The sequence below is a fragment of the Anopheles gambiae genome, chromosome 3 (genome assembly GCF_943734735.2).
Source record: "Anopheles gambiae chromosome 3, idAnoGambNW_F1_1, whole genome shotgun sequence".
Lineage (NCBI taxonomy): Eukaryota > Metazoa > Arthropoda > Insecta > Diptera > Culicidae > Anopheles > Anopheles gambiae.
The window spans coordinates 69,084,648-69,095,435 of NC_064602.1; positions in this window are offsets into that span (position 1 = coordinate 69,084,648).

Consider the following 10,788-nt stretch of genomic DNA (forward strand, 5'->3'; position numbering starts at 1 on the left):
TGTAATTAACGTTTTGTTAGTGTGGGTAAAGATTTTTTGTAACGCAATCGTTTCAAAAAAGTTCTCGAATTCCTTATGCACCAGTTTAACTGCGCAGATCTTTGCACTTAAAAGAATAACATAGACCTTCAGCTGGTGAAATCTTATATGGCGTAACATGATTGTCAAAAATATATAATATATTTTAAAGTAATTTTTGCGTGAGAGTGAAAAAAATTAAAGAAACAAATTGAGTAAACAACATAATGTTTTTTTTTTTTCTCTGTAGAGCCATATTAAACCACAACAATCGAAAACAAAACAAGCACAGCGTGGCTTAATATAATTCATTATGTATAATCCATTGATCAAAAGATCTTCTTTTGTGTTTTTTTTTAACTATCCTAGCAAAAGAAAAGTAATATCATAAAGAAACTGATGCAGAATTCAAATCAGTTCTGGGATTGATCCCGAGCCCGTGTCTATCCTAAAACTTTTACAAAACCCATGCCGCTCCTGGAACTGATCCCATCTCTAGAGTAATCACAGAATTGATCCGGAACCTAGATCAACCTTCGAGCTGATTCCCGTACCAACGGTATCACGACCCTATACCGGTCCTGGAATAAATACTTTACCCAACCAGCTCCTGGAAATAGTCCTGGATATTGGTCTTGGAAAAGATCCTAAGCTCATACCGTTCCTGCACTGGTCTCGATGTAACTGGTTGAGGAACTGAAACTGAACTCAAACAAATCTTGGAACAACAAATTTTGGAACTTTACAAATCCGTGAACTGATTTCTATTCCATAGAGTGCACCAAAGTGATACAAGCCCCACACTATTCCCAGGATTGATTTCCAACTCATACCGGTCCTGGAACATATGCTGAATCCATGTCAGTCACGAATTCTGATGCCGAATCCTTATTGGACTTGGAACTGATTATGAATCCATAAACGTCTGGAGACAGATTTTAAATGATGTCCGGTCTTTTGTAGATCATTCTGGATCCGTGCAGACTTTGGAACTTATGCTATTTATTATTTAAAATTCAACGGACCGCGAGTGGCCCACTTGAAGTCAATTCGCTTACATTCATTTCATGAAAGTCACGTTTCGGTCATCGATTTGTCATGTTTAGTCTTAAGTAAAATAATTAACACGTAAAAGGTCGCACGGCACGAATACAAATTAACATCGCAGCGCGCGACATGTCAGGTTGATGACGATCACAAATGACATACAACTCACGGCACATACGAATAAACGGATCAGAGGAGCCAAAGCAGTTCCGTTGCTTCAATGTCTCGATGCCAAGCAACGCACAGCGTCCCTCATAGTCCAGCTGGACACTCCAGGGGGTTGGCAACTGAAGGCCACCATACTATCGAAGCGTGTTCCAGGACTGGCCGCACCAAAGCGCAGTACAGCGTCTTGATGCAGACCGGGTCAGTGATGTCTCGTGCTATTTGTTTTAGTAAGCCGATCAATTGGTTACCCTTAGTGACAATGCAGATTTCATATTTGTTTATTTGTTTATTTGTAAATGTTAAGTGATAGGCCATCATTGGCCTTATCACTGATCTTATAAACTAAACTTATAATAACATAAAGCATCGCGTTACAATGTAACATCAGCACAAAATAAATAACACAGAGTATCACAGCAAGAAAAACAGGTTAACTTAGGGTATTCCAGTCAAAATTGATCCAGAAGCTGCAGAAACATATTTCAGGAACATGATTCAGTAAAGTGTTTCAATTCAAGGTCTGTACCTAGACTTGTCTCAATCAAGGAAAGAATCCTGAACCTTCCAGTGTATTCAAACATTCGGTGTAGAAAATTAGCCACCCAGCAAAACAGAACGTAACAAATGTAAAGTGGATCTGGTACAATTTGTGCAGCGGATTCGCACTCATCCACCCATACTTCTTGTGTCCAACGGAAAATAGCTACAAAATGCAATATGCTACAATCATTTTGTAAAATGCAGTTCAAATATTGATGCCAACTTCAACTTTTATACGTATTACATGTGCGACAAACATAAACGTTTCGGACAGCCAGCTGCATGAAGCATCCTCGAATTATTTAGCGATCGAATATTGTGCCCACTTAGCAACCCGCTCCCGAGTCGAATCGATTAAACATGGCGTACCAGACAGGGTTTTCCCCCACTGAGTTGCGAATAGTCGCGTAGAATATTTACAAGCCGTAATATCCTGTCTTGTTACTGTCGTGTTTCGGCAGCACCGGCGTCAAGTGTTGTCCAGCGTTGGTTATTGCTTTATTTCCATTATCGTTCTACCATTTTGCTTGATGCTTTTGTTTGCTACCAGTGACAGACTGATTTGCAGTTTTTGTTTTTTGTTACTTTTCACCATATTGTCTGTTCCTTTCGGGGAATGAAAAAAAAAACAAACACGTGAACAACGGAGAGGGAAAAAAATTGAGGCAACATTTTTGGTAACTTACTAAAAAATAACCCATTGCCGAGCGAAGTGGCAATCACCTGGCGCAGTGAAAATGGTATGAATTTTGCATCCGGTGTCATGTACCCGTGCCATCCCGCAGCCCTCCGGGTTTCAACGGGGGACAAAAAAGAACCCACAACAGCACGGCAGCGACGTTGGCAATCGTCGCTGACCAGCCGGGCTGCCGGCCGCTCCAAAACACATCGAACCCGCTGCTGGGGAAAAGATAAGCTTCATCAATGCGAGCCCAACTGTCCGTACCTTCCCTTGACGCAGGGAGCACGGCAGTGAACCAAGTTTTTTCCTCCTGTCATACGAATTTTTCCTCCCACCATTCCTGCAACAGCAACACTCACTCAACGCTGCAGTGAAAATAAATAATGTTATCATATTGCTGTCCACCTGTACGTCTGCAAGCTTTCGTCCCTCGGAGCGTAAATGACCGATGGGTCTCGCGACCGGCGTGTTTGCTTGTGTGTGTGTGTGTGTGTGTGTGTGTGTGTGTGTGTGTGTGTTTGTGTGTGAGTGTGGGAAGGATTCTCGAGTCCTGGGGACAACGATTCCTACATGCTTTCCACATCGCTTCAACCATCCTGCCCATGTATGGCATTCCGTACACAGGTACGTGTGCTTTCGCGCCTCCCAACGCAAACCGGGTGTAAGCGTCCGATATGTACGCGTGTGTGTGTTTTAGTGTGTGCGTGTGTCCGGGCGGTCCGTGCAGCCCGGCCGCATAAATAATCAAATTCGATAAATGTACAATATTGCTCATTATTTATTGAAAACCGCGCTGCATAATTTATGACAGTCTGCGTTTTGTCGCGTGCACGACGTTCGTTGCTCGGCGAGACGAATGTGACCGAAGGGGGGAATGGGAGAATGGGCAGTCGAAACAAACGCAATGACAAAGTGTGTGTGTGTGTGTGTGGTGGAAGTGGTGGAGAGTTGATCATAGTTATCTTGTCCATTCGCCGTGTCCTTCACTTCGGCGGCAGACCGCGCCGACCGGAGTTCGGGTGGATAATACATTCTTTTTGGAGTTATTTTTTGTTGCGTGTCCACTACCACATCATTTCTGATGAAAGGTTTCGGGGAATGAATGCCGATTGTGCGAAGGCAAGAAATTCCATGAAATGGTTTAAATTATGCTACATTCTGTGACATTACACAAACCAGTTTGGAATTTGATCCGGGTGAATTGGTGACGCTGGTTTGCGTGGAATACGAGTAACCGCTTTCAACACTGCTCGTCAGTTTGACCAGAGCCTAGCATTTATCATGTTTGTTGGTTTGTGCAAAAATGTGTTGAGCACACATTCAGTTGCATTATCACGATCGTGTGTACTCAATAATGTAAATTACGTTAAAAAAGAGAGTACTTTATAGTCCATCGGTTAATAACACTAAACTAAACTAAAAATGTCCAGCAAATGCAATCACATTAGCTAGTGTGAGCATTACTTCATTCATTCCTTCAGTGACTGGCATTCCAGTAAGCGAATTTATATTGGGTTTTTTTTACTAAATTTATTAACGTAGCTTAAATGCCAATGAATTTATTGTAATCTTTGAAAATTTAGTTCATGCTGATCAAATTTTCAAATGTGATCGAAATACCGAAAAATACATCTGAGCAATGAACTTTTTCTAGACACAAACCGGTAAAAGATCTTTTTTTTCAGCAATGCAAGCGATGACATGAAACTGTTGACTCAATCATTGACCAAGAAAATGAATGAATAATAATGAAAGAAAATGAATGAAGTGAACTACAAATTTAATCAAATATATGGTAAAGACTATCCCGCATAACGAGTTTATCGCATCACTAGTGAATCGATGGAACAGATTTAACTCGTTATGAGGGGTTCCACTGTAAATGCTTTTAACTAGTTATTCTTTTTTCTTGGTGTATCAACCTATTCGGAAATGCCGCCCATATATTCTCTTCGATTTCATACATTCAATTTTGTTTTTATGTTATGATAAAACTAAAAATCCATTTGAAATTGTAGATTGATTGAATATAACTTGAAAATCAGCACAATACGAAAAAAGGAGAAGAGATACGCCATTCTTCATACAAAATGTATGGAATGGTAAATAAAAAAAATTAAAATGAAATACTTAATGCTTGTTGAAAATTACCAAAATCCAAACATTTTACTGAAATTTCAGATCAATCCAAATAATGAATCAAAAGTTATAACAAAAAGTTGAAATAATACCCGGGTATCCGGTTGCCTGCTTTAAGGTTAATAGGTTTTAGATAGCAAATATGCTACACTACGTTTACTTTTTTGCATCAATATATATTTTCATTAATAAACGAATCATTGTAAAACTATGTTACTATAAGTGCCTTGTTTGTTAAAGTTCATAAACAAGGTATTTTCTCAGTTTTTGTTTATGCATGTTACTAAAAAGCTGCACCAAAGTTACGTTCAAAATTGATAAAAGAGATTTTGCTTAACAGCTCCAGTGTGATTGAATCAAGCAAATTGGGGGCGCTTTAAAAGATTATTTAAATGACATGTTATTACACTAAATATCATTGACTACTCTTTATCAGGGAAACGCAAAGCCTGGCCCTCAGACGAGCTGCGAGATGGAACAAAATGAATTTAAGATCCATTTGGATTCGTCACACGTAAAATATAGAACATTATCAAATATTTTGCCTTACTATGATTTACCTTTTTGTACTTCAATATTATTTATTTTTGAAAACGTTTTGTTGTATCCTGTTTCAAGGGTTTATCCTGTAAGATTAACTATTTCTAAATCTGGTATATGTATTTAGTGGTATATGTATCCTAATACCGTAATATATCGTAAGCCGGTCTCGTACAGTCGTCAACTCATACGACTTAACAACATCCCGGTCATGGGTACAAGCTCCGAATGGACCGTGCCCCATACGTGTATTTTTTTTTTCTTTATTTTTTTAGAGACTTTGAGGCAATTGGTCTAATTCGCCTCTTTCAATCGGTTGAATTATTCTATACTTAAAATTTGACATTCTGCCATACTTGTAGGACTGACTATCCTTCTAAGGGGGGAAATCAATATGTCATTGAAAGCCAAACCCCCTAGTGGTACAGGCAGGCCTTTACCGACAACGGTTGTTGAGCCAAAAGAAAAAGATCCTAATACCGCCATACAAAATGAAATTCAAAATCCTATGCAAAGTTATCAATTTTATTTGTTACAAAATATTTTATTTATTCAAGCTCAAATTTTAATGAAATCTGTTGCTGCAACGTTTGGTCTTCAGCTTAAAAATCGCAGATATAGTTGGATTGTACTCCTTGAGCATTAATGCAGCGATTTTTTTAGGAATACATGCCTTAAAATATGTTTTGACATTTACGCTGAATTGACAACGAAATGTTTTTTTTTTAATGAAAATGTATATCTATCCCGTCTCTTTTACGGAAGAAACACAGTTCAAAAAGCATTCCCTTCAGCAACAAGTGCTTTTCATTATTTAAAAGTCGGATATTTTTAAGCTCTCACCAAGCAACACCAAGTCATTCCTTAAACGAAGCTTCATTTGTTTCAGCCATGAAAGGCGAACTTTCACCATAGAAAAATAGATCTCAGTTTAATTTGAAAGGAATGGCTTAAGAATGGTATTCTTTGAAAAGTTGATTCAATGGGATCGTTTTGATGTGTGAACACTGCTTTCAAAAGTGGTTCATCACAGAAAGACTTCGTTTGACGATGAAATTTCAATTGGTTTAACTTTTCGTTTAACTTTAGGTTTAACTTTTAGCTATAACCCCCGGTTTAATCGTCTTTTTGCCGCATTAAATTCCCCTTCTGAGCCCGTGTGTGTGTGTATACGTGTGGATGACCTAAAATCAAACGGACTCAAAATAATACCTCAACTGCACTAATTAAACGCAGCTCAGTGCGGCTCTCAAGTATCCATCACCGTGGCGCTGTATTTAAGACGAGCACTTCAGGCCGGTTCGGGCGGGTTTCGCGCAACTTGCCGCTGCGGTGCGGTGAACTTGTGAGCCACCACTCGTCGCTTGAAACCGAAAACCTTTCCGTCCAAACGGGCGGCAGCGGCAGCATTCTCATCAAACCGAAAATTTCAAACTTGATTCCAAGGGTCATTCCAACAAGGCCCCCGGTCGGATACCCGGCTCGAGTCACCGTGCTGTTCGGCTTGTTTGGCTTTCATTTGAAAATGCAATAAGAAAACAATAGCACTTCAATCGGCTTTCGAACGGCGGGCACCGGAAATAAGCTTGCCGGCGCACTGCTCCCTTGTTTGAGTCGTCGTCGTTTGCCAATTGCGCGTGTTCTCCGTTCACGGGAGCTGCGCATCGGCCGCATTGTGCAAGTAGCGACGCAAAGACGATCGGTGATGAAGTGAAAGCAAGTGATTTTCCGCAACCCCTTTCCAGAATCGTTCACCCACTTTCTGGTGTATGTGTACATCTATAGTGCATGTTAAAGAAACTCACAGAGCCATACTGGGCCCCGTACGAATGGCCATCTGGACGCTGCGTTCTGTTTACCTTCGCTGAACTTCAAAGCACACTCAACAGCAGTTGAGAAGCGGGCAACGCCGCTTGCTGGTAGGCAAGGTATGTCCGGCTATTGTCATCTACACTCATGCACTATACTTACGAATGAATTCATTCCGACGCTTCGCGTAGTGTTGCGGACGCAAAGCGGTCAAAAAGGTAAACCGAAGGATTGCAACCACTCTTGTGTTTTACGGTTATTTGCGCGCCATGGTCTGAGCGACACTGGCCACGCACCGGTAGCTTGATCGCTTTTAAGATTCAGATATCAGTTGCAGCAAAGAGGAAGGGGGGTGGGGTAGAGAATGTAAAAACGAGCGTCGAGATTGTTGACGAGTGCATCCCCCGGGAGGATAAAGCTCGCCATGTTATGATGCAGATATGTTCATTAACGATCGCGTAACGATCCGTAGTTTTGCTTTTAATTGAGATCAACTATTTTAACGCCTTAAAGTATGCAATTGGCAATAATTATTATTTTTTAAACGCCTAAAAATATGCAAATGTGCAGCTCTAAAGTAATTACTTTTAATTCGTAATTTAGTTTTAACAGATTTCATCATCTCTTACGATACAATATTCTTAGTTTTCAAATCTTCTTAAGATAATTTCTGCCATATAAAACCAAATCAAACCTTATATTTCTGACCAGGTACTCAAAAACTTGAAAATATACAACGAATAGGAATACATCTATATCGTTAGCCAAAAAAAAACAAATATATTTAAAGTAGAAGCACATCCCAACACGCTCCAATTTGCGGGTATTAACATTAACTATCCACCAAATAATAGACTTTCTGAAATTATCTCTCAAAGTTTCCCTAGATAACCGTTAAAAACAAACGTTTGTCAGTTTTCATCCTCTCCCAACACGAAAAATACCAAATGCGTCCTGAGCACTTGTCGAGCGAGTGGCTCAACAAACCTCACGAAGACACCACAGAAACAGAATGGCTAACGAACGGGTTACATCCATCATTGCGCTGGAACCATCCGGTTGTCCACATCCTGGAAGACATTCCCGAAATCGCAAGCTTCCGCCGTTTTCTGTTTTTTTTTTCTTCTGCAAGCGCATCCAGGCTCCCGTATCTCGGCTACATCCTATAATTTATTTACCCCGTCCAAACCAGAGCGCACAGCTTACGAAACATCCGGCCACCTCCGGGGCTTTTGGGGGACAAGGTGCGGTAGCAACTCCGGAACGCCTGAAACGGACTTGCACTTTTCCCAGCCGCCAGAAGGTTTGCAGAAGCGTTAACGTCCGCTTCCTTCGTCAGCCGTCGAGTGTAGGCAAGCGCAAAAGGGTATACGCGCTTATTTCAAACGACATCATCACTCCAAATTAGGCACCGCAGAAGGGCGAAAACGTACAGCCAGAGATGAGCGCAAAAAAAAACACACCAAACAAGCAAGCAAGCATCCAAACCCCTCATCGACTCCAACGAATTTCCGTGGCAGCCCACGCGCTCTGTACGCCGAATGGCTAGAGCAAAGCCAAACCACTTGCTCATCAACCCGGTGCTGCAATGGCGGAATATAAAGTTTCTCCACCTGCTGTACCGTCACCGATGGGGTTTGGAAGCGGTGAAAGCCAACAAAAAAAAGTATACACCAACATAACGACTCTAGGCTTAGCCTAGACCTAGAGCTCTTGGGTACGGCCGTGGGAACGCTGGGGGACAGATTGCCTTTCTTTACCTTTTTTTACCCGTGTGCTGCAACATGAAACATGAAAATATGACTGGCAAACTTGCTGGCCGTAGTAGCCGGCCGGAAACGACGCATTAGGAGGGTCTCCGCTTTTTTATGCTTTATGCTTTTGCTAGGCATTAACATTCTCATTAAGTGTCGGAGCAAACAAACGAGACTCAGTGTGCCTTTGAGCGCTCCCGGGATAAACCACGCCAAACCCAGTGGGATGGTGAAAATTAAGAGTGCCCTGAAGAACTTTACAGATGTGCGACAAATGTACCGAGGGAAAGTGGATAGGTCTTACAAGGCGCAAAGAGAAGAAAGTAGGAATTACATAATAGTTCTGCGGTTCTGCTCAACGGCGGTAGAATATGAATGGTTCATTTTGCGTACTTGTAATGCTACCGATAAGCAAGAAAAATCAGATATTAATTGTAGTTAAAGGTCTTTAATCAAATCTAAAAAACAACTATATTACTAATCTGGTAAGAACGTAATGAAAAAGGCATCAAACGCCAAGATCATTTTATAATCTTCCAATTGAAACACAAATAAAACGATAATCATTGCACAAGATCAAATTTTAAATAAGATAAAAATATAACATAATTAAATGTTGAACAAAACACTTCAAAAACATCAAACTGTGAGCCATCAATCGATGTACATAGTAGGACAAAAAGCTTCAAACATGACGTTTTAAACCAAAAAAGAAAAAAAAGTAAAAAGAAACAATCAACAAAAAACTTAATTATCATATTATATCAGTATTGTTTTAACATACAAATGGTTAAAATAAGTAAAATGAAAATTCCTACAAATTTAATTGTTGTTCAAAATATAACTTCAATGACAAATCTCGAAAACGATTACATTTTGAACAAGACAGATTGAAAAAGAGATACAAACAATATTTTAACGAACAAAAGCAAAAGACTAGAAACTATGAACGATAACCTTCATGTCAGATACGAGTAGGGGAAGGTATGTTAAGACGGACACTGCGGGTAAGATGGACACTTCTCATAAATGCATGAAAAAGGTAATGTTTGAAAAAAAAATACAATGCAGCATCCAAACCTAAAGTAAAACAACATATTTGAGATCATTTTTGGCATAATATATGCAAAATTGGTTACATCCACCAACAACACAAATTTTCAATCGTGCGAGCTCTTGTGGATCTAATTTGACTAATGCGGAACTTAAGCTCTATAACTTGCATTTTATATAGTTTCGGAAGTTTTATTACATGAAAGAATTGTCTTGCAAAAAACAAGCGAAAGAACGAGAATGAAAGCCATATAAAATATTGTTTTCTGGTAGTTTAAACATCCTAAGCGGAAAAGACGGACACTTAGTTCTAGGGAAAGATGGACACCGAATTTATTGATTTATTTAACTTCTTATATCAATTGGCGATAAATATATTTAATCAAATACCCTAAATAAGGATATTCAGAACATATCAATCTTCTAGCAACTAGAGATAGGATGGCAATATGCGAGAAACGGCACAGCACTCAAAATAGCGGCCATTCGCTATTACTCACTCGACGCTGATGAGATACTTCACGAAATTTAATATCTTGTCAAGACTTACACAACTTTATGCAGTAAAAAGAAGAGTAATATGACATTATTCAGGAATAGATGAGAGATTTTAAAAATATTTTTTTAGGGATTACAAATATCAAATAGTTGAATTTTGACATGGTGGAAAAAATGGATTTGACTATTACAAAGTCCCTCAAAGATGCTGGGGTCGTGGACTTTCCGCGGACTAATTTCCTAAAGGTAAGTTCTAGACAGTTGTTCTGTTAGCTGGAACAACGTCAGCTGTTGGAATGATGCTTCATTAAAAAATGCCTTAGATGCTGTATTCAACGATATGTTACGAGCGGCGCTTACCATTCCTAAATTCTTCGCTGAATGAACCGTCGTTGCAATAGGCCTAAAATTGGTTTATGTATGTACCAGGATGTAGAAAGCAGTAGGATACGTTAAAATACTATAAACTTCTTCAATTTCCAACGTTCCAACGGGAAATCTTACCCTTCATGGTGTCCATCTTTCCCATATCAGGTGTCC